The sequence below is a fragment of the Orcinus orca genome, chromosome 9 (assembly GCF_937001465.1).
Source record: "Orcinus orca chromosome 9, mOrcOrc1.1, whole genome shotgun sequence".
NCBI classification, from domain to species: Eukaryota; Metazoa; Chordata; class Mammalia; order Artiodactyla; family Delphinidae; genus Orcinus; species Orcinus orca.
Window position 1 is genome coordinate 21,389,247 of NC_064567.1, and position 25,948 is coordinate 21,415,194.

At 39.1% G+C, this 25,948-nt stretch overlaps 1 long non-coding RNA gene across 2 annotated transcripts in view; it reads left to right on the plus strand.

Annotated features, from left to right (window-relative positions):
* Window positions 1-25,948, plus strand: part of LOC105748123 (uncharacterized) — an 81,999-nt gene that overhangs the window by 21,071 nt on the left and 34,980 nt on the right. For both annotated transcript variants that reach the window (XR_007479108.1, XR_007479109.1), the window contains exon 5: window positions 1,899-1,994. This is a non-coding gene — a long non-coding RNA (uncharacterized LOC105748123). The remainder of the gene's footprint in view (window positions 1-1,898; window positions 1,995-25,948) is intronic.

Genomic DNA, 25,948 nt, shown 5'->3' on the forward strand with positions numbered 1-25,948 from the left:
GCCACCAGGGAAGCCCCCATATGTCCTGTCTTAAAAGACATTCAAAACTTTTTTTTTGAAGGAAAGGTCATAAAAGTTAATTCTAAACAAAAAGTATATCTATGTATCCATTAATATGGGGAATATAAAGATAGCAAAGTCATGATTTCTCCCTTAAATAACTTACAGTTTTGGAAATCAGATATATGTTTATTTATATGCATTAGAAAACAGAAAAATTTCTTTGGTAGGTGGACTTTGAACTGAGCCTAAAAGGAAAGTGTTGAATTTAGATTAGTAGGCAGGGACTTCCCTGGTGGCACAGTGGTTAAGAATCCGCCTGCCAGTGCAGGGGACACAGGTTCAATCCCTGGTCCGGGAAGATCCCACATGCCGCGGAGCAGCTAAGCCTGTGCGCCACAACTACTGAGCCTGCACTCTAGAGCCCGTGAGCCACAACTGCTGAAGCCCACACACCTAGAGCCCATGGTCCATAACGAGACGCCACTGCGATAAGAAGCCCGCGCACCACACGAAGAGTAGCCGCCTCTCGCCACAACTAGAGAAAGCCCGTGTGCAACAACGAAGACCCAACGCAGCCAAAAGTAAATAAATTTATAAATTAGTAGGCAGAATCAAAGAAGGACGTTTCATGTGAGACTAGCATAGGCTAAAGAAGCAGAATTTTACCATGTCATGTGAAGTCAGTGAAATAACTGGCCTTAGACTGAAGCAGGTGTTTGTATTTAAAGATAAAGTCAGTTACTGGAAGACCTTGGGTGCCCAGAGAGTTTGGATTTGATCCACTTGGCAGCAGAAAGGCTTTCTGAATTAATAATCTATTGCCATGTAACAAATTACCCCTAAATTTAGTGGCTAAGAACACCAACAAGCATTTACAATCTCTTAACAATTTCTGTGGGTCAGGGATTTGGGAGCAGTGAGCTCTCTTGCGACATTCTATTCCTTAGAAGCAAGCCAGTAAGTTCAGCATGCATTCAAGGGGAGGGGCATTAGCTTCCACCTTTTAAGGAGAGGTGTGTCAAAGAGTCTGGGAGCATTTTAAAACCACCACACCATCTGTCTTCTGAAGAAGAAGAATGGCGGTATGATTTTGAAAAAGAAGAATACCATGGCAGAAGATTAATCTGGTAGCAGTGACAAAGATGAATTGAAGGAAGGGAGAAATAGGAGGTAGACCCGAGTGCAGTAATCCAGCGGTAGAGTACTGATGGAGTTAGTCGGGGGAGATGAGAGGGGAGAAAGTAGGATGCACATGAGGGGTGCAGCACAACGAGAGAGAGGAAGATGTGAGTCAAAACAAATGCCTGCAGGATGATCAGGCATGTAATAACTGGTAAGAGAAACCAATTTTGAGGAGATAAAGGTGCTCGTCTGGTTTTAGACGTTCAAGGGGAAATTCCTAAGCAGTTGCAACATGAACCAGGGCTCATGTTGAAATGTCTAGCCAAAGAGGGAAACTTCACATTTGTCATCCCAGAAGTGAGGGTTAAATTCTTCAAGGGATGCGTATGCAGGGAGGCAGGCCAGAGCACCGAGGACCAAGCCTCAGGGGGAAAGCGTGGTTTGGAGTACAGTTAGGAAGAGGGGCTAGATCTATAGCGTTAGAGAAAGAGCCCTCTGTATTCCTGGCAGGAACAAAAAAGGTAAAGTGATCGAGAGCTTCAGATATCGCAGAATCTGAAGAGAATGATGTTTGAAATGAATGCATTTGCCTGTAAGATTATTAGAGGTGACAGCAGTTTAAGTGGAGTAGAACAATTTTGGAAATTGGATTATAACATTTAATTCGATGATTAACTTTTTTTTAAAAAGCGCCTGAAGTGGGAGGATGAATGGCTGGCATGCCTTTCATCACTTAGATTTTGAGATCTCACATCCTTCTTGCCTCCTTTTAGCACCACCAAGCCTGCCTGGAAGGGAACTTCTGCTCAGTTCTTGGACTGAGGGATGGAATAGGATTTTACTTCACTTGTTTTCAGGGACTCTTAACTGTGAGTGAAATCAACTTACTTTATAATTTTTTTACTTCACACGTTGTTTTTAACTATTCTCATCTGTGCTCTTCGCCCTCCTGCCTTCCTTTCCCTTCCCCCTGTTTGTATGACTTCAAGATCAGAACCAAGACAAGGGATCATCTGTTTTCCCTCCTCCTTACCTCCCAACTTTAAGTGCAGTTCTATTATTCATAGGTTTGTTTTTGTTTTTGTTTTTTGTTTTTGTTTGCGGTACGCGGGCCTCTCACTATTGTGGCCTCTCCCGCTGCGGAGCACAGGCTCCGGACGCGCAGGCTCAGTGGCCGTGGCTCACGGGCCCAGCCGCTCCACAGCATGTGGGATCCTCCCGGACCGGGGCACGAACCCGTGTCCCCTGCATCGGCAGGAGGACTCTTAACCACTGCGCCACCAGGGAAGCCCTGTTCATAGGTTTTGTTAACTGAACTTGCAGGGATGATTAGTAAATATGATTAAGATAGCTGCTGACAAATGTAAATAGTAACTTGAAAGATGATTTTGTATTCTTTTATGTTACGTTTCTGTACATGTATTTAATCAGTTTTCAAATTAGTAAAAATAATTGTCAATAAGATGGAACAAAAACGTGAAAATATTTTAAAAATTACTTTATGTGAGATAGTATATATCAAGATTTCTATAAGGATTTGAGATCAGATGGACCAAGGAATTATGTAGTGTAAAACACCGACATAGCCAGAAATGAAATCTGAGCTTTCTCTGCTCATATAGCAGAGAAATGTGTGATGATGATTATTTCAATTTTTTTTCTGATAGGGCTCTTTTTCCTTTAAGAATAACTTTGGGTCTTCTGAAGAACTAAAGAAACGAAACCAGTATATCAATAGTAACTGTGCTTCTAAATTAAAGTGTAGACTTTATGCTATGAAAAAAAGTATTGATAAATTCTTTTTAGCACAAAAAGATCTGACTGACATGGTAACGTCATATTTGAGTAAATAGGGCAACATTAAATGAGGTATCCTAGTTCTGCATTGTGCGTGGAAGGTGAGCCCAGGAAGAGCTGAAAGGGTCAGGGAGTTGGGGAGAAGGCCAGCAGGAGTGAGGGAAGTCTGAGAAACTTTGGCATGGAGAGCACAGATAAGAAGTGACTATTGAAGCGGCCATGAAAACATGGGCTCTAAACATGTCAATACTGCCATGACCGGTCTTACATATATTTTTCATTACATGTATTAAGTATTTCTTGTGTCAGTGGGTATGAGAGAGAGGGACAGACAAAAAGGGAGTGAGAAAGAGTGTCCTGGGAGGTTGACAATTTTGTTGTTTGTTTTCACAATTAAATGTCTGGATATATTTGCGAGGACTGTCTTGTGACTTTTACTGCTTGTACTTGGGCAGTGGACAAAAAGTTAGTGTGGTTAATTGCTGTATTTTCCTTCTCCTGTCTCCCACCTGTCCTATCCCTTCCTCTTTCCCTAATGTTCTCTGAGACTCACTTTGGGCACCATCAGTCCCAGAAGCTTCATCCAGTGGCCTCTCTCATACCCAGTTCCCCCCACTTGCTGGGTTCATTGTCCTCCTCTGGGCCCCTCCACTCCAGAATGTCCTGGGAATCACTCTGTCACTGGGCTCCTCCAACATGTTATATAAATGTCTGTTTATGTGTTTGTTTTCCCTACTAGAGCATGAACTCCTCAGTGGAAGGTGTCAAGTCTTACTCATCTGTGTATCCCCATGTCTAAAAAGTGTTAGTGGAATGAACAAATGAATGATTTCCACGCCTTGTAGTAGACACACTCACCACGGTACATCAGCATGGCAGTGGAGTCGCTGCGCCTTGATGGTCAGGAGATCCGTTGACTAGGGAGACAGATCACGTGAGCCATAGAGAATCTGGGGTGGATGGAAAAACGAGTGGGGTGTGGAGTTCCTGATCTTGAGGTGCTCCACCAAGTAGGTTTCAGTGATGGCTTGGGAGCAAGAGCAGAGTAAATGAGATGCTGTGTGTTAAGTGTTGCAGCAGAGGCCTCACAGACAGACCGGAAGCCTGTGATCACTTCGGCCTGGGGAGGTTGGGAAGTGGATATGTAGCTGCTCACCATGTGTAGAAGAAGGAGGAGCATGTACCAGCCATAGAGGTCCGAGGATCATTTCTTGAGACGTTGAAAAGGAGCTTGAGGCTCATGGGAGTTGGGGAGTGGGCACGTGGTGGGAAATGAGATTGGAAGGAGCTGTGTCTGTAGTCCTAGTATCTGGTGTTGGCCCTGTTGACTGTGGGGAACCATTGGAGGTTTTAAAATCAAAGGAATGGCACAGATTCACATTTTAGAAGAATGTCCTGGCAGCAGTGTGAAAATTGGACTGGAAGGGAGAAAACTGAAGAGAATAGACTGGTTAGGAGATTGGTGCAGTGAGCAGTGGTCCAGATGAGCGAGATGAAGGGCCTGGATTAGGGCCCTGACAGTGGCGATGAGCGGGGGGAGGCAGTGTGGAGTGTGCTTTGGGAAGTAGAGTTTGTGAGGCTTATTGACTGGAGCTCCATATAGCAGTTGTGAGAGAGATGGAAGAACAGCAAATGGCTATAGATTTTTTTAATCCTCTAGCCATTGGATGAGAGAGTAGAAAGGAAGCTTGGATTTGGTTTTGGACATCCAAGAAGGGGGCATCTAAATGGCAACAACTAGCAGACCGTTGGAAACGTGACTCCAAAGTTTAGGAGAGAAAGTTGTGGAGGGTGGAGTCATGTGTGTGTGAATGGGTGAGATTACAAAAGGGGAGCTACCTGAGCGGGCCAAGCAGAGGACCTCTGGACATTGCAGCATTAAGAGGGCAGGAAAAGCCCATCGAAGAACAGATTCAAAAAGGGAAGTACTCAGTATCAGATGCCACTATAAGAGGTCAAGTTGGGATGAGAAGTAGAATGACGCCATTGGATTTGGTCAAGTCAGAGGCTCTCAGTGATAAAAATTGTAATACTGGCATTAGAAACTTCATTCCAGTGGCTAGGTGCAGTGGGCATTAATGAGTACAGGCAGTGAGTATGTATAGGCCATCTTAAAAAACAATTTGAAACAGGAGGTAGATTACGGAAAAAGGGTAGAGGGAGGGTCTTTATTTTGGCATAAGGTAGTATAGGTATTTGACGGTCTGAATGTCTGCACATGCTTGGAACAGCAATTGTAGGAATCAAGAGATAGCTGACTAGGGACAGGTTGTGGAGTATCGCCCAGCAGCGAGGGCCTGGCTGAAGTGGAAAGCAAGTTTTTCCACCCAATGGGAGAGGTGCTTGAGTTTTCTCCCATAGTGCTCTCCTTAGCCTGGGAGCTGGAACAAGTAAACTACAACATGACTATTTATTTAACTATAAATAATTCTTTTGTCAAAAGAACTTATTATAAGGTTCTTTTAAATAACAAGTACTTTTCAGTAGTCTCTGTGTGGTAAAATATATATAGAATTGATCATTTTAACCATTTTTAAGTGTACAGTTTTGTGACATTAAGAACATTTAGATTGTTTTGCAACTGTCACCACCATCCATCACCAGAACCTTTTTGTCTTCCCCACTGAAACCCATTAAACACCAACTCATTTCCCCCTGCCCCCAGCCCCGGGCAGCCACTGTTGTACTTACTATCTCTATGAATTTAACTGCTCTAGGGACCTGATATCAGAGGAATCATACAGTATTTGTCCTTTTGTGACTGGCTTATTCCACTTAGCATAATGTCTTCAAGCTTCATCCACGTTGTGTCAACATCCCCGTCAGTATTCTTAAAATATGATTTAAACACATTTTTTTTTTTAAAGAATGCAACTATTCCACGGCCATTCTAAGTTCTCAAGACCCGCCGCATTGGTTTTACAGGGGAGAGGCAGGCAGAAGAACGGAATGCGTCGCATTTACTGTGTGTCAGGTGCTGTACTGGTTGCAAATGCTTTGTCTGACTCAGTCTTCCTAACAGCTCTGGGAGGTGGATACTCCTGTTACTCTGCAGCGGAAGAAACTGAATTTCAGAGAGCTGAAGAAGCTTGGCCGAGGACACACAGCTGGCGCGTAACTGAGCCAGGATTCAAATCCTGGTCCTCCTGATGCCAGGCTCCATGCTCTTTTTAAAACCCTGCAGTCTCTCTGTAGTCCTATCTCCACTTCTGTTATTCTGAAGGAGTCAAATCTCTTTGCTTTGAACTGAATGAAGATGTGCTTTTTAAAGTTTTCCTGGTGTTCAGCAAATGTCCTTGGCTCCTCGTAACATTAAACTCCCGCTGTTTTGTATTTAAGCTTTTAAGAACAGAATCAAACATTTGCCCAAAGTGGAGAATCACTGGTATAATTAATATAAGTAACAGTTATTTATTGATGTTATCTGGTGTATTTGTCCAACTTGGAATTTATCTGAGGTAGTTTACAGAACTAAGTTGATAGATTTATAGCGTAGATTTTTGAAGGAAAATACTTTTTTGGACTGAATTTATATTTCAACCCTAATCACAAGTAGGAAATGAGAAAATTTATATTTAAAAATGAAAAATGTATAACCATTCATTTTTAAGGATCTCACAAAACATTATTCAAGAAATCTGACTACAGTATTTGATGCTGAAAGCCACAATCTGATACATGCCTTGAAGATATTTTCTTTTAACCTATGAATGTTTCTCTGAATTCTTGAATCTTCTGTCCTGTGCCAGTGAAAGACGTTTTTTTTAAAGATCTAAGCACTGATGGTGACATACCAAGGTTGTTTGAGTGGATGATCCTGACAAAGTAAAAAAAGTCATTTACAGAACGGTAATTTCTAGAACTCAGGAGCTTCATGGAAGTAAGCCAGTGGGCTTCAGTGTCATTTGAAGGCTGTGCTTATTTCTGCATCTTTTTTTTTTTTTTTACATCTTTATTAGAGTATGATTGCTTTACAATGGTGTGTTAGTTTCTGCTTTATAACAGTGAATCAGTTATGCATATACATATGTTCCCATATCTCTTCCCTCTTGGGTCTCCCTCCCTCCCACCCTCCCTATCCCACCCCTCTAGGTGGTCACAAAGCACCGGAACTGATCTCCCTGTGCCATGCGGCTGCTTCCCACTAGCTATCTATTTTACGTTTGGTAGTGTATATATGTCCATGCCACTCTCTCACTTTGTCACAGCTTACCCTTCCTCCTCCCCATATCCTTAAGTTCATTGTCTAGTAGTCTGTGTCTTTATTCCCTTCTTACCCCTAGGTTCTTCATGACATTTTTTTTTTTCTTAAATTCCATATATATGTGTGGGCATACGGTATTTGTCTTTCTCTTTCTGACTTAACTTCACTCTATTTCTGCATCTTGGTTCATTGTTTTGCTTTGAAAACTTTGAGAGCAGCACTGAGTTTTTGAGTTTCATCCACATTCTGTGACCAGTTGTTATAGAGACCCGAAGTCTGAAGTTTGTGTTGACTTTAGAAAAGTCATTCTCTGAAGCCCATTTTTGGAGTGAGTTTAAAGAAAGAGGAGTACCAAAGCCAGGTTCAGTCTTATAGTGGATGCTTGGAAAAGGATAAGTGGTTCCCTGGGACTATTAGAGTGGATCAAATTACCTTCTAAAGTAGCGATGAAAACAAAGAATAAGTCAGAGGGACTATCCAACACTCTAAGTTCTTCCTTCAGGCAAATGATACCAAATCATCAAAGACAGATAATTGTTTTCTCTCCATTTTATTATTTATTTTTTTCTTGAACATTGACAGAATTAGAAATTTTACAACCCCCATCAGTGGTACATTTAAGTGTTTTAGTATCCAGGTGATTAAGAAGTACCTGATCTCTTCTGCTTTATTTCAAGGCTCTTCTCTTGTTCTGACTGCATACATTTAAAAGCAACTAATTAATATCTGTAGCAAAAAATGTCTCATCGTAAAAGTCACGGATAAAGCGAGCACTTCCCTACCTAGAGTCAGGGACTTAAACTGTAGTCAAATGTTCATGCCTTACTGTTCTGTTCAGATGTAAAAGAAAACAATGCTCAAGATATAGAAAAATCTTTAAAGTGTGCAATTGGTGTGACCCTTGCTGAGTCAGGTGAGTGGGTGATGCTGGGAGGAGAGAGTTGTAGAAAAAACCGACTTCTAGCAAGGACCCAGGCTAAAGAGAACAGGAGTGGGGCTGAGAATATGCTCAAGGAGAAGGAATTCTTTGGAAGGGGGACACCCAAGTGGTTAGGTGGTGGGGTCCAGTGGCTGAGGAGAAAGCTTTTGAACTGAGAGGACTAGATCTGGGGCCCAGAGGGAAAAGGACTCACTCTCTTTACCTCGGGGCTTGAGAGGAGAGCTCAGGCTGCGTCTGGGAGTGGAGGTAGATGGCCTAACAGAGAGTACTGACTCCAGGGAATTGCCGCCCAGAGGAAAGGGAATATCGTGGAAGGCCTAGGAGAGTCTTTTTTTTTTTTTTTTAGGAGAGTCTTTTTAATGTTCTAAACCTACCATGAAATTACATACTGTGAGACTGTTGTGCTTAAAACTTAATCCAAATGGATAGCATTTGTATTCCTGAGATACACACGTAGTAAATATTTTTGGTGTATTTGAACAAACTCTCAAGTCTGTTATTCACTACGGAGTACCAAGTAGGGGATTCCTGTTAGCAGACAAGAGAGAGAGCAGGATATGATGTCTTCACAGGACAAAACTCCGATACATTTAATTCAGGTAAGGTGACAAAACCCAAGTGTGAAATCTCAGGGGGGCAGAAAAGTACCCTTTTTTTTGTATAGCATTTGATCCTTAAAAATTATTCTCTAATTATCATCTCTCAGAACATGGCTGGATTTGGCCCACTTAAACTGCCATAGGTCCAGGAAGGGTAGAGATCTGGAGTTTATTCATTCATTTGGGAAGGAACCCCAGTAGGAAACATGGAATGTAGAACCTGGAGACATGATAGTATAACATGATTGTCCTTAGTGTAGGTGAAATCCTAAACGCTAGGATAAGTTTGAGGTATAGAGGTTACATGACTTTAGTTTATTATCCTCTGGTTTTTGTCTTCATTGTCTGCACTGTTGTTATGTTTTATGAAACTTAGTAGAGCATTCTCTAATTTGGAACAGGAATTATTCTTTGATATCAGGCAACACCTTAGCTAACTTCCTCAATCAGGATATGTTTAGTCAACAGATAACTCTTTTTTTTAAAAAATAAATTTTATTTATTTATTTGGGCTGCGTTGGGTCTTCGTTGCTGCACGTGGCCTTTCTCTAGTTGTGGCGAGCGGGAGCTACTCTTCGTTGCGGTGCACGGGCTTCTCGTTGCGGTGGCTTCTTTTGTTGAGGAGCACGGGCTCTAGGCACATGGGCTTCAGTAGCTGTGGCATGTGGGCTCAGGAGTTGTGGCACACAGGCCCTAGAGCACAGGCTCAGTAGTTGTGGCGCACGGGCTTAGTTGCTCCGCGGCATGTGGGATCTTCCCGGACCAGGGCTCAAACCTGTGTCCCTTGCATTGGCAGGCGGATTCTTAACCATTGTGCCACCAGGGAAGCCCCAACAGATAACTCTTGACACAAACTAAATACAAGTGCGTTGCCTGCTTTGGGTGGATACTACGATGAAATCAGAGACAGACATTATTCTCAAGTTGATCTAGTGGAAGGGGAGAATGGACTGAGGGTTGGGAACTTGGGTTCTGCAGTCAGACCCAACCTGGGTTCAGATCCTGGTTTTGACATGTTCTAGATACATAACCTTGGAAAAAGCTGCTCGATTTCTTTAAGCCTTCCAAGGTTACACACCTAGTACATGTCAACACCAGAATCTGTGTAGTAGTACCTATTTCATAGGAGTGCTGGAGATAATAGTTTGTAAACTCAGGAACTTAGGAAGTCCTCTGTAAACACTGGCAACACACACAGTTGAACAGAATGCTGCCCTATGGGTCTAGGGCATTATGACTTTGCTGGAAGTTCAGTGTTAGAGATAGGACTTGGGGAGTTATCTATATGGAAGCAGTCATCCAGACTGTATGACTTTGAATGACATTGCCAGAGATAAGCACAAGAAATAACAGGACAGAACACAGAATCTTATTATTTTTTTTAATCCACAAAAGTGGACTAGCAATTATATTTATCTTCTTTGATGTTTTGTTTTATTACCTTGTGATAACTCAGATGCTACGAGAGTTGAATCAGACTGATACCAATATGAAAATGACTTAATTCATCAACTCTTTTTAACACACAGTTATTGAGCCTGTTGTATACACCTGTCATGGGTTCTAGCACTAGATCTACTTTTTCAGTTCTGAAAACAAAACAGACTAAGAAGCCATCTGGGTGGTTAGCTGTCAAACTGAGGAGTTTGGCTGACTATTAAAGATAGGTGGCTTTAGATGTTGGAGAGTTTTCATGCACAATGAATGAAACTGCTAAATAATAATTTGGTAAATAATAAAGAAGTGGTGGAGATGGATTTCTTAGCTCACTATTTTGTTCAGACATTGTGGTCTCAACTTATTTAAATATCTGTAAATGTTTAATATCACTGATTGCCCTGTCTCGTGCTTTATTCTTTAAAAAAAGTTACATAATATTTGATACATGCAAAAGGTTATATAAATCTATAAATTAGTAGAACATTATCAATACATTGAAGCTACTGTGTGAGGAGGAGCTTAACTCGTTTACTGCATTATTACAGCTTACTAAACATTATTGGTCAATAATTAAATATTTCCAGAATGCCACCTCTCTGTCTCCTGCCAAGCATCTGGTGTGGGCCTGGGGTCTTTGTTGGTCAGTCAGTTTAGTGTTTGGGAAAAACAGATGGACACGGACCAGAGGGGTGTGAGGACGAGCTGGCATCGGTGTCTGTCACCACATCTAACCAAGAAGAGAGAATCAGCGGCTGCCGCAGTTCCTCCTCCTCCTCCGTCTGAAGTGAATTCCTCTTTTGGCCAACTCTGCCTGGAGCCATTTGTGGCCAGGGATTCTGAGAAATGTAGTTCCACCTAAGTCGAGTTGATACAGTACAAACCAGCACAGGTTCCTGTACTTGTTTGTTGTATTGTAAACAAGAGAGACATTCAGAATTATTTCTGCTTAGAAGATATCAGAAGAGTTATTTAAGATACCAGAATAGTTTAAAAATAGAGTTTAACTTGATTTATATCATTGTTTCCTTTTCCATTAAACTATATCTTTATTTTCAAAGCCATGAGATAACTTAAAACAGGAGTAATATAATCTTACCTTCTTCTCTTGAAAGAATTCTTTTAATTTGATAAGTAATTTGAACCTCGAGCTAAAAGAAGCAAGACAAAATAATAAAAAATATTATCCAGTACAGTGCCATCTAGTGATAAATAATTTCCTTTCTGGTTGCAGATCGCTACTACATTTTACTTCTTGATAAATCAAGAACTTCTTTTTTTTTTGGCTGTGTTGGGTCTTTATTGTGGTGCGCGGGCTTCTCATTGCTGTGGCTTCTCTTGTTGCAGAGCACAGGCTCTAGGCATGTGGGCTTCAGTAGTTGTAGCACATGGGCTCAGTAGTTGTGGCTCTCAGGCTTCAGTAGTTGCAGTGCGTGGGCTCAGGAGTTGTGGCTTGCGGGCTCTAGAGCGCAAGCTCAGTAGTTGTGGCGCATGGGCTTAGTTGCTCCGTGGCATGTGGGATCTTCCTGGACCAGGGATGGAACCTGTGTCGCCTGCATTGACAGGTGGATTCTCAACCACTGTACCACCAGGGAAGTCCCAAGAACTTCATTTTTAATCATGCCAAATAATTTACTTCCTGGTTGCAGATCGCTACTACATTTTACTTCTTGATAAATCAAGAACTTCATTTTTAATCATGCCTAACTAACTCCTAAGACATATTAGGGGACTATTCCTAAATAAACCAAATATTTGCAAATAATTAAAAATAACCAGGAAAAAAAAGAGCTAGGGGGCTTCCCTGGTGGCGCAGTGGTTGAGAGTCCGCCTGCCGATGCAGGGGACGTGGGTTCATGCCCCGGTCTGGGAAGATCCCACGTGCCGCGGAGCAGCTGGGCCCGTGAGCCATGGCTGCTGAGCCTGCACGTCCAGATCCTGTGCTCCACAATGGGAGAGCCCACAACAGTGAGAGGCCCGCGTACTGCAAAAAAAAAAAAAAAAAAAAAAAGAGCTAGGAAAGTTCTTTTATCCTCAGATTTTATTCTACATCTACATATGTAATGAGTCACAATTTGTCCATTTACTGGATACCATTTGGAGGAGGAAAAATTTTTTGTTTTTGAAAAGAATAGGATTATTTTAGAAGCGTGATGTAGTGGAATGAACGTGGGCTTTAAAATCAGGCAGGCAAAGGTTTGTCTTTTGACCTTATTTTTCTTATGATCTGCCAGGCAGTGTTCCAAGAACTTTATATGTACTGAATCATTAAATATTCACGAAAACCTGATGAGGCGTTTTGCAAATGAGGAAACCAAGGCTCACAGAACAGTTAAGTGTTAGGGTGCTTATCTCATTGCTTTTGGGTTATTTGTGTGTTTGTTTCTCTAAAACAGAGTGACTCTTTGCAGGGAAGGTCTTATTAGTATTTGTTTTCCCAGCACCTAGTACAGGTTCATATGTCTCCAATTCAGCTGGTGAATATTTGATTTATTGATTTTTTTTTCCATAAAATGAAGACACAGTAGTCACAACAAGACAATATAAAATTAAATTGTTTAGTTAAAATATCAGTGTTTTCTCTGTTTTCTTTGAGTGAAAAAAATACGTAATTTTAAAAAAGTTACACAGTGAGAAATCCTAGGTTCTAGTCTCTAGATTTAATTTTAATCTCAGTTATACATGCACAGAATTCAAAGAGTCCAGGGGTTGTACAAGGCTTGTTACAAAACTCAGCAGTCTCTCAACTCTTACCCCCACCCCAGTCCCTGCTCTCTGAAGTTCAACTCTGAGACCTAATTGTTTTGTTATTTACCTCCAGATCTCCAAATAGCATGTTGCTCTTTTTCCAGTTTTAATTTTTCAGTCTTAGGCATTACCTTTGACTTCTCATTATAGGGGAAGAGACTTTATCTTTCTTATGCACCCTCACTCTATATGCAGAACCCTCCTACCTTCTCGTTATAATTAAATTTTGAATAATAATCAGTGTTTACATTATTATGACCATGGAAACATTATTCACAGCTGAGGCATATAATCCGTGGTTACTTTTTCTTTCCAACACAGCTTTTTGTTTTCCCTGGTGTTAATAATTGTCTTTTTTTGGAGAGAAGACGTTTGCTTACTTAGAGTTTATGTATTTGTCACTTATTCCTCCCTAAACTCTTCCCCAGATGTCTAAATATAGTTAGGGTATGTGACCTTGACCCTGTTGTTTAACTCTTCAGCTAAAATATTTTGTCATTTATGGTGTGAAAGGTCCAGACGACATGAAGACTTACGCTACTCGTATCTTTAAAACTTTATGGTTGCATGAAACAGACATCTGGATATTTTGTGCTGATCACATCCTTAGTGGACAGCACTGCCAGCCAGCACAGTCCTCCTATCTGACCTTGGTGGTCTTTTCTTGGGTAGCTGGAGCGTCTCTACCCCAGGGCGGCATGGGACTCAAGGTCTGGCTGGAAGTGGAGCCCCACTTGTATGTGACCAAGACTGCTAGTCAGCAAAAGCTGTGTCAAGCATGCATCACAAGCTAGCAATACCCTCAGTCCATCCAGAAGATCAGAGATTCTTTGATTAGGGAAATTTACTTGAGTCTTTTGACAGGTGGAAGCACTGGTTATCTTTTATAGTGAATAGTCATAGAAGGAGAGTGGATACATAAAGTTGCCAGGGTGAAATACAGAATAAATGGCATAGAAGATATGAGCAGACATTAATTAAAATTTTGTTTGAAACAAAAATAAAACAGAAAAAACCCTTGGCAGTAGCTTCTCGGAGATTGTTGGAAGAAATAATGTTGGAGACCTAAGCATGAATGATCCAGTGACTCTAAGCTTTGTGGATGTTTTGTTTACCTCCATCATAGACCTGGTATGCTTGTGAATAGTGTCTAAGATGTTATTTGGGGGGATGTCATAATTACTTTATCTATGTGTAGAAGAAAAACTAGAGGACAGAATGAGTCTGTCCTGTTTTCATAGAGAATTTGCTACAGAAGCTGTCATTATCGACGGCCAGCACTAGGAGGCCACAGAGACCGTGATTCTGAAGGACTCAGGTTCATGCATCTTTCCTGTTGGAGTTGAAAAAGAAACCTAGGGTAAAAAGCCCAGTTGATGTGCTGTAAAAACTTAAAATTTAGGAACAGATAAACTAGATCATCATCCTAGTTTTCATAATGCAGTGATAAATGAGTTGAAAATATGCAACGCTGCTTCTTTATATGCTTGTGACGTTGTTTGTAAATAAAGTAAGCAAAGTGTATTCTTACTAATGCACTTTTTAAAATTGTACTTCTGGTTTTTAGTTCTTGAACCTCTGGATCCAGGCCCTGACTACCTTAGGCTTGGATGATTTCAGTAGCTTCTTAATTGATGACACTTTTGGTCTCATTTTCCTCCAGTCCATTCTATTTATTGAAAACTAGAGTTTTCATCAGAAATAGTTTTGGTCACGTGTGTCCTCTGACTAGAAACCTTTTTTTTCAAACCCAAAAGACCCAGACACATGTTCATGGTTTGGAAGACTCAATATTGTTAAGATGCCCATTTCTTCCCAACTTGATCTATATACATTGAAGGCCATCCTAATCAAAATCCTAACATGCCTTTTCTAGGAATTGACAAGATCATGCTTAAATGCTTATATTTATGTCAAAATGTATTGATCCTAGAAGAGCTAAAACAGTCTTGAAAAAGAAAAATAAAGTTAGATGAGTTACACCCACCTAATGTCAAGACAATATAAAGCCACAGTAAACAACATGGTGTTTATGTAAGGAGAAGCATAGAGCAACATAACAAGAAAGAGTACAGAAACAGAGCTATACATATGTAAGCTATTGATTTTTAACAAACTTTAAGGTAATTCAATGGCAAAGAGCTTTATATTTTTAATAAATGCTCCTGGAACAAGTAGACATCCTATACCAAAAACTAATAAACAAACAAAAATCCTCCTCCCCCATGCCAGACATAAAATTTAATTAAAATATACCATAGACCTAAACATAAGGGCAAAATCATAAAAATTCTAGAAGGAAACAGGAGAACATCCTTGTGGGCTTTGAATAGGCACACTTTTTGCAGAATACCAAAAACACTGAATATTAAGCCTAATTTATATTTTGGTCAGGATTAAAATCATCTGTTCTTCAAAAAGCTGTTAAGAGAATTAAAAGATAAGCCATGAACTAGGAGAAAATATTTGCAATATATTTATCTGATAAAAGAACTGTATCCAAAAATAACCTATATAATGCCTTAACTCTAACCTAAGGAGAAATAATTTTAAATAAATAATTAATTTTAAATGACGTGTTACAATGCATAACTGATGTTGTAAGATGCTTACAATTAGAGAGAGAATTCTTCTGAAGGGGACAGCTGGGAATTCAGAATGATACCAGGGAGAGGGTTGTTGTCTATAACGTGAAGGATTGTTGTAAGTCTCTGAACAAAACTATTTTGTTTTCATGGTTTTTGAATATATATTAAAACTATGCAAAATGTAAAAAAAAAAAGAATAAGGTGGTCTTTTATTTCTCTGCCTTTCCTGTTAGTGCTAAATATAATATTCTAAAAAGGGAAATATTACCTTAATGACTGTAGCACATCCTACTGCCTGCTTTCCCTGCGACCTTTCACCACTCTCTTCTTTTCTAACAGAATCTCTGTTTGGGGATTTTCTTTGATTTGCAGACAGAGGTATTTGGCTAACTCCTCCCGCTTCAGTCTCAGTTTAGATTCTCCAGTCTCTCACAGCTCCATGTACATCTCCTGTCATGGACTTGCTATACTGTGCTGTGATGGATCACTGTTGGTACCACAATTGACCACAAGCTCTGAGAGAGCAGGAACTTTCTCTTACTCACAGTTGTGCTCTTAGGAACTAGCCTGGTGCCTGGTGACTGATAAGTTTTTAATATCTATATTTGTTCATATTACCCTGAAAGTAGACACAGGGTTTCTGAGGCAGGGATAGATTATTACTTACGTCAGTAACCTAAGACAAGAGGCTCTGAGTTTGTAACTCTGGAATGTCTCCATGACCCTGGTTTCATCATCCTTCTGAAATGTGAACACATACCTCAGGGAAGATCAATCTTTTACTATCTATTTAGTCATTTTTTAAGTTTTAAGGCTTGTCCTTTAACCCAGGTCCCAGTAAATTTTCGCAGAAATCTCTAACTGTGCAGAAGTACAAAAATACTCGCTTCATGACAGTTATAGAGTAGGTGCTCAATAAACTATTTGTTAAGTGTTGAACAATTTAAAAGAATAAATTCAACCCAGTGATCTCAACTGGGGCAGGGATTGGGGGCTTTAGTGGTGGGATGTGGGGAAAGTGTAGCAGAATCATGTGGGGGAATTTTTTCTCAACAATATACTTCCTACCCCCAGATTCTGACCTGCTCCTGTTAACTGTCATATGCCTTAGGCATTTGGTTTTTTTGTGGCCAAAAAGGAGTTGAGAACCCGGACGTAGCCTGCCCTGTGTTTGAATCCCTTCTGTGTAGCCTTTCCTATTAAAGTTAGTAATGGAACCATTTGTCTTCACACCTGATCCCAAGGCTGCTGTGTCAGTGTTTACATTTATTCCAAATGATTCTTCTATTTCGTGGTTTTTACGTGGATTTGGTGGGATTTCTTAAAGGGTGTTTCTTTTATTGATAGCTTGCCTTTCTTCAGAGAGAGTCTGAGGCAACTCTACAGCAAAAATACATAAAATGAAAAAGCATGTAACAGAAAATCAGAACTAAGAAAAAGGTGAGAAACATGCTGATTGATTTAAATTTAGATTTGGTTCTGGTTTTTTTTTTTGAGGTATAATTGACAGACATTATATTAATTTCAGGTGTACGACATAATGATTTGATATTTGCATGTATTGGGAAGTGATCACAACAGTAAGTCACATTAGCATCTGTCACCATACAGATTTTTTTTTCTTGTGATGAGAACTTTTAAGATTTACTTTCATAGCAACTTTCAAATATGCACTACGATATTATTAACTGTGGTTGTCATGCTGTACGTTATCTATACATCTTCAGTGCTTATTTATTTTATAACTGGAAGTTTGGCCCCCTTTACCCATTTTGCCCACCCGCTGCCCCTCACCTCTGGCAGCCACCAATCTGTTCTCCGTATCTGTGAGCTTGGTGTTTGTTTTTTTAGATTGCACATGTATGTGAGGTCATGCAGTATTTGTCTTTCTCTGTCTGACTTATTTCACTTAGCATAATGCCCTCGAGGTCCATCCATGTTGTCATAAAATTTCACTCTTTTTCATGGGTGAATAATAGTACATTGTGTGTATATACTATTTATTTATTTTCTTTATCCATTTATTCATCAGTGGACACTTAGGTTGTTTCCATATCTTGGCTGCTGTAAATAATGCTGCAGTGAACCCAGGAGTACATCTATCTTTCTGAGTTGGTATTTTCATTTTCTTCAGATGGTACCCAATGGTTCTGTTTTTTTACTGTCTCCTGCTGGAAAATGGCAGATATCATCAATTATGTTCGTGGTTCTTAACATTTTAAGTCACAGACCCCTTTGATGAAATCTGTGGTTTCTCTTCTGAGAAGAGTGAACACACACACAAACTCAATTTTGCTATAATTTCAGGCCCATCCTTCCCTATGGAACCTTTTGTTATCAAAGAAGACAAACTATACCAATCCTTAAAAAGGAAGAAAGTATTCTTCGTATTTATTAGGTTCTAAAAAATTTGTTTCTGTAATAACATATTTCAAACATACAGAAAAATATAGAAAATAAAAAATCAAATAGCAGTTATAATATTTGCTTTAGTTTTTTTAAGTAATAAAATATCACAGACAAAATAGAAACTTCCTGTTTAGCATTTTTGACCCTATTCTCCTCTCTTCCTCCTTAGTAGAAACCACTATCTTGAATTTAGTGTTTAACATTTCCACACGTATTTTATACTCTTACTGCCTTTGTATACAACTGTATACATACATACATATAATATTTTATATGATTTCAAACATTTTTTCTTTATTGTGGTAAAAAACATGTAACATGAGATCTTCTTTCTTAACAGATTTTTAAGTGTATGGTACATTATTGTTAACTCAGCGCAATGTTGTCCAGCAGAGCTCTAGAACTTCTTCATCTTGCATGACTGAAACTCTATACCCACTGAACAGCAACTCCCATCTCCCCCTCCCCTGCAGTCCCTGGCAACCACTGTTCTACTTTCTACTTCTATGAGTTTGACTGCTTTAGCTACCTTATTATATAAGTGGAATCATGCACTATTTGTCCTTCTGTATCTAGCTTATTTCACTTAGCATAATGTCCTCACGGTTCATCCATGTCACATATGACAAGACTTCCTTCTTTTTATGGCTGAATAATATTCCGTTGTATGTTTACACCCCATTTTCTTTATCCATTCACCTGTTGATGGACATTTAGGTTGTTTCCACCTCTTGGCTGTTGTGAATAATGTGGCAGTGAACATGGGAGTGCAGATATCTCTTTGAGATCCCAATTTCAATTCTTTTGAATAAAGATCCACAGGTGGGATTGCTGGATCATATGGTAGTTCTATTTTTAATTTTTTTAAGGAGAAACGATTACTCTTTTCCACAGCAACTGTCCTATTTTACATTCCCACCATGCACACAAGGATTCCAGTTTATACGCATACTTGTCAGCACTTGTTAATTTCTGTTTTTTAAAAATAATGCCCATCCTAATGGGTGCGAGCTGATATTTCATTGTGATTTTGATTTACATTTCCTTCATGATTAGTGTTGAACATCTTTTCATATACCTGTTGTCCATTTGTATGTCTTCTTTAAGGAAAAGTCTTTAAATAGGGGGTTACATGATTTTTCTTTTTGCTATTGAGTTGTAGAAGATACTTATATAGTTGGGATTTTAACGCCTTATCAGATATATATAAGCAAATATTTTCTCTTACTCTGTGGGTTGCCTTTTCAATCTGTTGACTGTTTCTTCGGCTGTGCAGAAACTAACATTGCCTTTTTTGGTAGCATTTATTTATCTTTGGTATTTGTAGCTGTCCTTGATTCTTTTAAATATATGTAGTATTTCATTATAAGCCTATATCACCATATGTTTATCTGTTCTCCTGTTAATTCATGTTTGAGTTGTTTCCAGTTTTTTGCTGTTACAAACAGTGATAACAAATGCTCTTACATATGCCTCCTCATGGACATGTGCCAGTTTTTTCTCCAGTGCACATATTCAGGAGTGGAATTGCTTGGTCATAGATATGAGCTTCTTTACCTTTATTTATTTATTTATTTAAAGACGATGTTGGGGGTAGGAGTTTATTATTATTTTTGCTGTGTTGGGTCTTCGTTTCTGTGCGAGGGCTTTCTCTAGTTGTGGCAAGCGGGGGCCACTCTTCATTGCGGTGTGTGGGCCTCTCACTATCGCGGGCTCTCTTTTTGCGGAGCACAGGCTCCAGACGTTCAGGCTCAGTAGTTGTGGATCACGGGCCTAGTTGCTCCGCGGCATGTGGGATCCTCCCAGACCAGGGCTCGAACCCATGTCCCCTGCATTAGCAGGTAGATTCTCAACCACTGTGCCACCAGGGAAGCCCTACCTTTATTAAATATTGCCAAATTGCTCTCCAAAGTGGCTGAATATATTAAAATTTTTTTATTACTATATGATATTTTGCTAGTCTGGTATGATATTGTATCTCATTGTAGTGTTAAATTGCATTGTACTGAGTGTGGACATCTTGTGTTTATTTTCCACTTAGATTTCCTTTCCATTAGTTGGCTGCCCACAGTTTTCCTCTATTTTATTAATTCAGTTGTTTATGTTTACTTCTTGATTTTTAGGACTTTTTCTGGTATTCTGTCAATTAACTTTGTTGATTATTAAACTATCTTTTCTCAGTCTATGGCTTGATTTTTCATTTTGTTTAAAAAATCTTTTATTGTTTAGAATTTTTAAAAATTTTAACATAGTAATATTAGTCTTTTACTTTATAATTTCTACTTTTGTATCTTATTTTTTATTATTTTTAAAAATTTAATTAATTTATTTATTTTTAATTAATTAATTTATTTATTTTTGGCTGTGTTGGGTCTTCGTTTCTGTGCGAGGGCTTTCTCTAGTTGCGGCAAGCGGGGGCCACTCTTCATCGCGGGGCGCGGGCCTCTCGCTATCGCGGCCTCTCTTGTTGCGGAGCACAGGCTCCAGACACGCAGGCTCAGTAATTGTAGCTCACGGGCCTAGTTGCTCCACGGCATGTGGGATCTTCCCAGACCAGGGCTTGAACCCGTGTCCCCTGCATTGGCAGGCAGATTCTCAACCACTGTGCCACCAGGGAAGCCCTGTATCTTATTTTTTAAAGCCCTCATTATAGCAAGGATTTTTTTCTAAAAGTTTTCAAAATTTTTTTCACATTTATGTCTTTAATTAGCCTGATAATGTTTCTCAATGGTGTGAAACGGGGATTTAATTGTACTTCCTTACAGATAACCTATGTCTTAGCACCACTGTTCAATAGTTCATTCTTTCCCCTGATTTACAGTACTATCTCTATTACATATCAAATTTCCAAACATATATGTCTTTTTCTGGGTGTTCTGTTGCTTTCATTTGTCTGTACTGTGTTACCGTGGTTTAACATGTCTTAACATTTTGGAGGGCATGTTGCCTGTGTTCTTCTTCAAGTTTGTCAAGGCTATTCTTGGCTCTCTTTTTCTTAAGAAGGACCCTGTAGAGAGTTTTATTAGAATCAGATTGAAATCCCACTCCATTTAAGAATATTTATCAGGTCTTCCATCCACAAACATGGTTTGTTTTTTCATTTACTCAACTTTGTAATTTTCTCTGTAAAGTGCTTGAAACTTTCTTGTTAGATTTATTACTAGAAATTTATTATTAGCTTATAGCTTTTAATTGCCTTCTTTCTCTCTCCTTTTCTTTTTTCTCTTTCTTTTTTCTTTCTTTCTCTCTTTTTTATTGAAGCATAGTTGACATAACATTATATTTGTTTCAGGTGTACAATGTAATGATTTTCATTTTTTATGTATTGGAAAATGACCACCACAATAAGTTCAGTTGACATCTATCGCCATACATAATTACACAGTTCTTTTTCGTGATGACAACTTTCAAGATCCATTCTCTTACTTTCAAATATGCAACACAGTATTATTAACTGTAGTCACCATGCTATACATTACATCCCCATGACATTCATTTTATACCTGGAAATTTGTACTTTTTGATTACCTTCACCCGTTTTGCACCCTGCTTCCCCCTGCCCCTGTACCACATGCAGCCACCAGGTCTGTTTGCTCTATCCATGAACTTAGGGGTTTTTTTAAGTTTCTATTTATTTATTTTATACATATGTTTTATTTATTTATGGCTGAGTTGGGTCTTCGTTGCTGCATGCGGGCTTTCTTTAGTTGCTCTGAGCAGGGCCTCCTCTTGGTTGCTGTGCACGGGCTTCTCATTGCAGTGGCTTCTCTTGTTGCAGAACATGGGTTCTAGGCGCGCAGGCTTCAGTAGTTGTGGCGCGTGGGATCAGTAGTTGTGGCTCATGGGCTTTAGAGCGCAGGGTCAGTAGCTGTGGTGCATGGGCTTAGTTGCTCCGCGGCATGTGGGATCTTCCCAGACCAAGGCTTGAACCCGTGTCCCCTGTATTGGCAGGCAGATTCTTAACCACTGTGCCACCAGGGAAGTCCTGCCATTTTAAATGGTAGCTTTTCCTAATTAAATTACAAAGTGGTGTTTTTTGACTTCTAGGAATTACATTCATTTCTGTGTGTTGACCTTATATCCAGCAACATTGATGAACTTGTTTTTATATTACTGTTAATAGCTTGCCTTCATAATTCTCTTTATAAATAATTATCACTTGGAGAAATTTTGTCACTTAATTTAAAATTTTATATCTCATTTTTATTTCTTTTACTACATTGACGACCTCTATGCTGTTGAATAGAAGCGATAGTTGTCTTCTTGGTCTAATTTCCTGGCTTTTAAAGGAAATACTTTATTTAATCATTAAGTATGGTATTGTTATAGGTTTTTGGTGAAATTAAGAAAGTTCTTTCTATTCTTGATATGCTAGGATTATTATTTTTTTAATCAGGAAGGTGGGTAAAGAATTAACCAAACTATTCTCATTCTGTAAGGACAAACCTGACCTTGGATGAACTTTCTACTTAATTTCTCTGAATCCCGATAAGGGGGAAAGTCAACCATGTTACTAGGCAACACTGCTTATGGTAAAAATGATCTTTATTTGGTAAATATATTTGGACTGGGAGGAACTATGCATGAACTCTAAATTCTTGGTTAGAAGCAGTAGCTTTGAGCTTCCCTGGGGCACTTTTCAGAGATGGGTATGAACTTCATGGGGACCCTGGAAGCTGTGGCTGGGTAGTTATTTGAGGTATTGGTTTCTGTTTGGGACATAAGGCTTCTAAGCCAGTGTGACTCTGCACTTACCCTGTGATTCTCATTTCCTTGCACCTGAGCTGTCATCTGAATGCCCAAGAGAATAGCTCCTGGTTGGCCATGTGGACTCTTAGGTGGACTCTGCCTGTGAGGAGGAATACCTGGAACTGCCTTGCTGGCATGCTGTGTTTTCTTCTTATGCTTTCTGAGTAGATGGCTGCTACTTGTGGCCTTTGGTAAGTGGGTAGCTCAGAATGTGTAGAGAGAAGTCCCACATGGGCAGTGCACAGTGCATCCAAGCAAAATACAGAAGGAAGTGTTTACTGGGGCTGATCTGAGTTTATTACTCTCACTTATAACCTTCAATTTCTAGTTTTCACCCATTGGAAAACTCATATTCACATTGACTACAAATTAATATTATAAATTTGAACTTATAATAATAAATATATAGAATATACCATTTTAATTTTTTATGTATTAGGTTTGGTTTATGTTTGCCAACTCAGAAATGGTTCTGCTACTAAAAAAAGTTTGATAACTAATGTTTTAGACCTGTATGGTCCAATGGGTAGGTATTTGCCCTTCTAATATAGCTTTTAAAATTAAATAAAATTTTTTAAAATTAAAAGTAAATATAGTTAAGAATTCAGTTCCTTGGTTGTACTGGCCTCGTTTGAAATGCTCAGTAGCCACATGTGGCTAGTGACTCACATACTGGACAGTATAGGTTTAGAATATTTTCATCATCACAGAAAGTTCTGTTACGACAGACTTTCTAGCTATCATTTTTTACTCATTCAGATTACCTGAGAGCTTTATATTTTTACTGTATATGTTATTTGCTTTAAGAAACTGCCGGATGAACCAGTCAAGGTATCTATCAGGGACAGTATTGAAGACCCCAGTATATTACTGTATAATGATCTGCTAGAGACATCTTTCTCAGATTGCATAGCAGGACAAATTCTGTTTCTCCTGAGACTTACCATTGCATCATGGCTAGTGTGAATTTTGTAATTGATTGGCTTTCACTTTTTGCTTTATCAACCAGATGGTGTAAGCCCACATTTATGGCCTACGTAACTGCATGCTTTTTTCTCTTATTTGAATTTTTATATTTGTAAAATACAATTTTATTGTAATGGCTGCATCTTTATAGATTGTAACAAATGCTTTGAGAAAAGAGGTAGAGTATAAAAATAGTAATAAATAAGTACCTTCAAGATTTCGATGGATACTTTTGTCACTTATTCCTTTATTGACTCATTAGGAGCCACTTGTTACTGAACCTCAGGACGGAAAAGACGTGAAGGAGCTAAAAACAGTTCTTGGTTGATTACGATTGCAGTGTGTGCACATGTAATCTGGACTGCTTTACAGATAAGGTGACTTAGAACGTACACCTGTCATAAACCCAGTTTAATTCACTTTTCTAAAACGTTTTTATTTTTCAAAATAATGTTTGAAGAACTGTCTTACTAAAATACTTCGTAAAAATTTCAGACTTTTTAATATTGCTAGGGAGGTTCAACCAAGAACCTATCTGAGTATTCAAACTGGTTAACCGGGCTTAAACAGAGACTAGAGGACTGTTTTATTTCTTTGTGGAGTCTTCTATATCTTTTAGGTAACAGAGAATTTAATTCTGGGCCTTTGTGGCTTCTCAGTGTACTTTTCTCTGTTTTTAAAAATGTCTTCTGGAACTTATAAGCAGGTAACATTAGATATGTCTTTACTGTTTTAAACATTTTGCAACTTTCCTTGCTTCTGCAAACACTTAAAGCAACTTACAAATTTCAGGCCAAAAGTAAAGTAACTTGATATAAAAATAAAACCAATCTCACCTTAAAGAAGTTGAAGGATTAAGTATTCCCATCCGTCAGTGTTGAGAGATTTGGACAATATATTTGATTTCACATTTTCTAGTTGCTCAAGTAAGAAAAAGAAACACAGAATTCTATCGTTTTCATGTACTGACAACCGGAAGCATACAAACATCTGCAGAAACCAAACATTTCCTGGAACTAACTCGAGCAGAAATTTATCACATGAATCATTGTTTAAAGAACCTTGCGAAAAATATCTTCAACCACAGTTATGTGAAAGACCCAGGGGTGCAGCTCACGTGGACTGGGCTCTCCAGAGTCTGAGGAGGCTGCGGGAACCAGGGCTGGGAGGTGCGTGCGCCACAGGGCTGGGGGCGGTGGCTTTGGGAGCGCGGAATCCAGCACCTCTGCCGTGGGGAAACGCCAGTAAGGAAGGGGCTTAAGAAATCTCGATCGTCAGTAGCACCCTTCTGTTGTTTGTTTCTCTAAATATTTGGTGTCGTCAGCGTGGATTTTGTATCAGTGCTGAGTTTATTCTCTTGGTCCTCAAGTTCTCAGACAAATGCTTTCAGTAGAGATGTTTTATTCTGTAGATTCATGTGACGTTTTTAAGCTTTGACGGACGCAAGCAACAAGCAACATTTCTTACGGAATTTCAAGAGCTGGGCTTGTATTTTTGACCATTCAGAAGTCTAGTTCACTTCAGAGTGAAGGTCAACAAGGGAATCCTTTTTTTTTCTTTTTTCCTCAAGGAGCATCTGCTCATTAATATAACTTTTCAACAGTAATTTGTGACTTCGCAACTTATGTGACATGGAAGAAACAGCTTTTGCCTGAAATATTTAAGGGCCAGATATAACAAACTATTCATCTTTTCCATGAAAAACTTCAGTATCGTCATCATAGTGCAATTTCTTTAAAGAATGCTTGTATCCCTTGGATCTGCTAGGGTGAATTAACTGAAAAAATTTTAAAGCACTTAAGCCTGTCCTGTAGGTTATAAGGTGACCTTTACATGTTTAGCAGATACAATAGTTTTAATATAGATGTTGATTATTAGCTGCTCATTTTGGTAAAAACTGACCAATGCTTCTTAAGATTGAGTTACAAACGTCTGGCACGTAAGAAGGTGTGGTACTGGGCTTTAGGAAGGCGTCTTGGGGGGCGGAGTTTGAAGTCTGGTGATATATACCTATCATACAAGGCTATTATAAGGATTACATATGATAACGTGGATAAAATGGCTGGTACATAGTAAGTACTTAATAAATGTTAGTTCATCATCCTCTCATGTTATTGATGATGGCCATACGTTAAAGTCTTCCAGAATTTTTATGCTGGATCATAATAAATATATATTTTTAGGCATGTTGGGATCTATCCTGATTTTAGCAGTGTTGTTTTATATTGATACTTAAGAAAGCACTAATAACATGTGTTGAAAATGTATAGTCTCTCATTAAATTATAGAATGATGATAATTTAAAAAATAATGCAAATGGTTTTGAATTTCTTGGTGGAATGAGACAAGGTTTAACAGTGTTCGAGAGTAGAATAATTGTATCAGA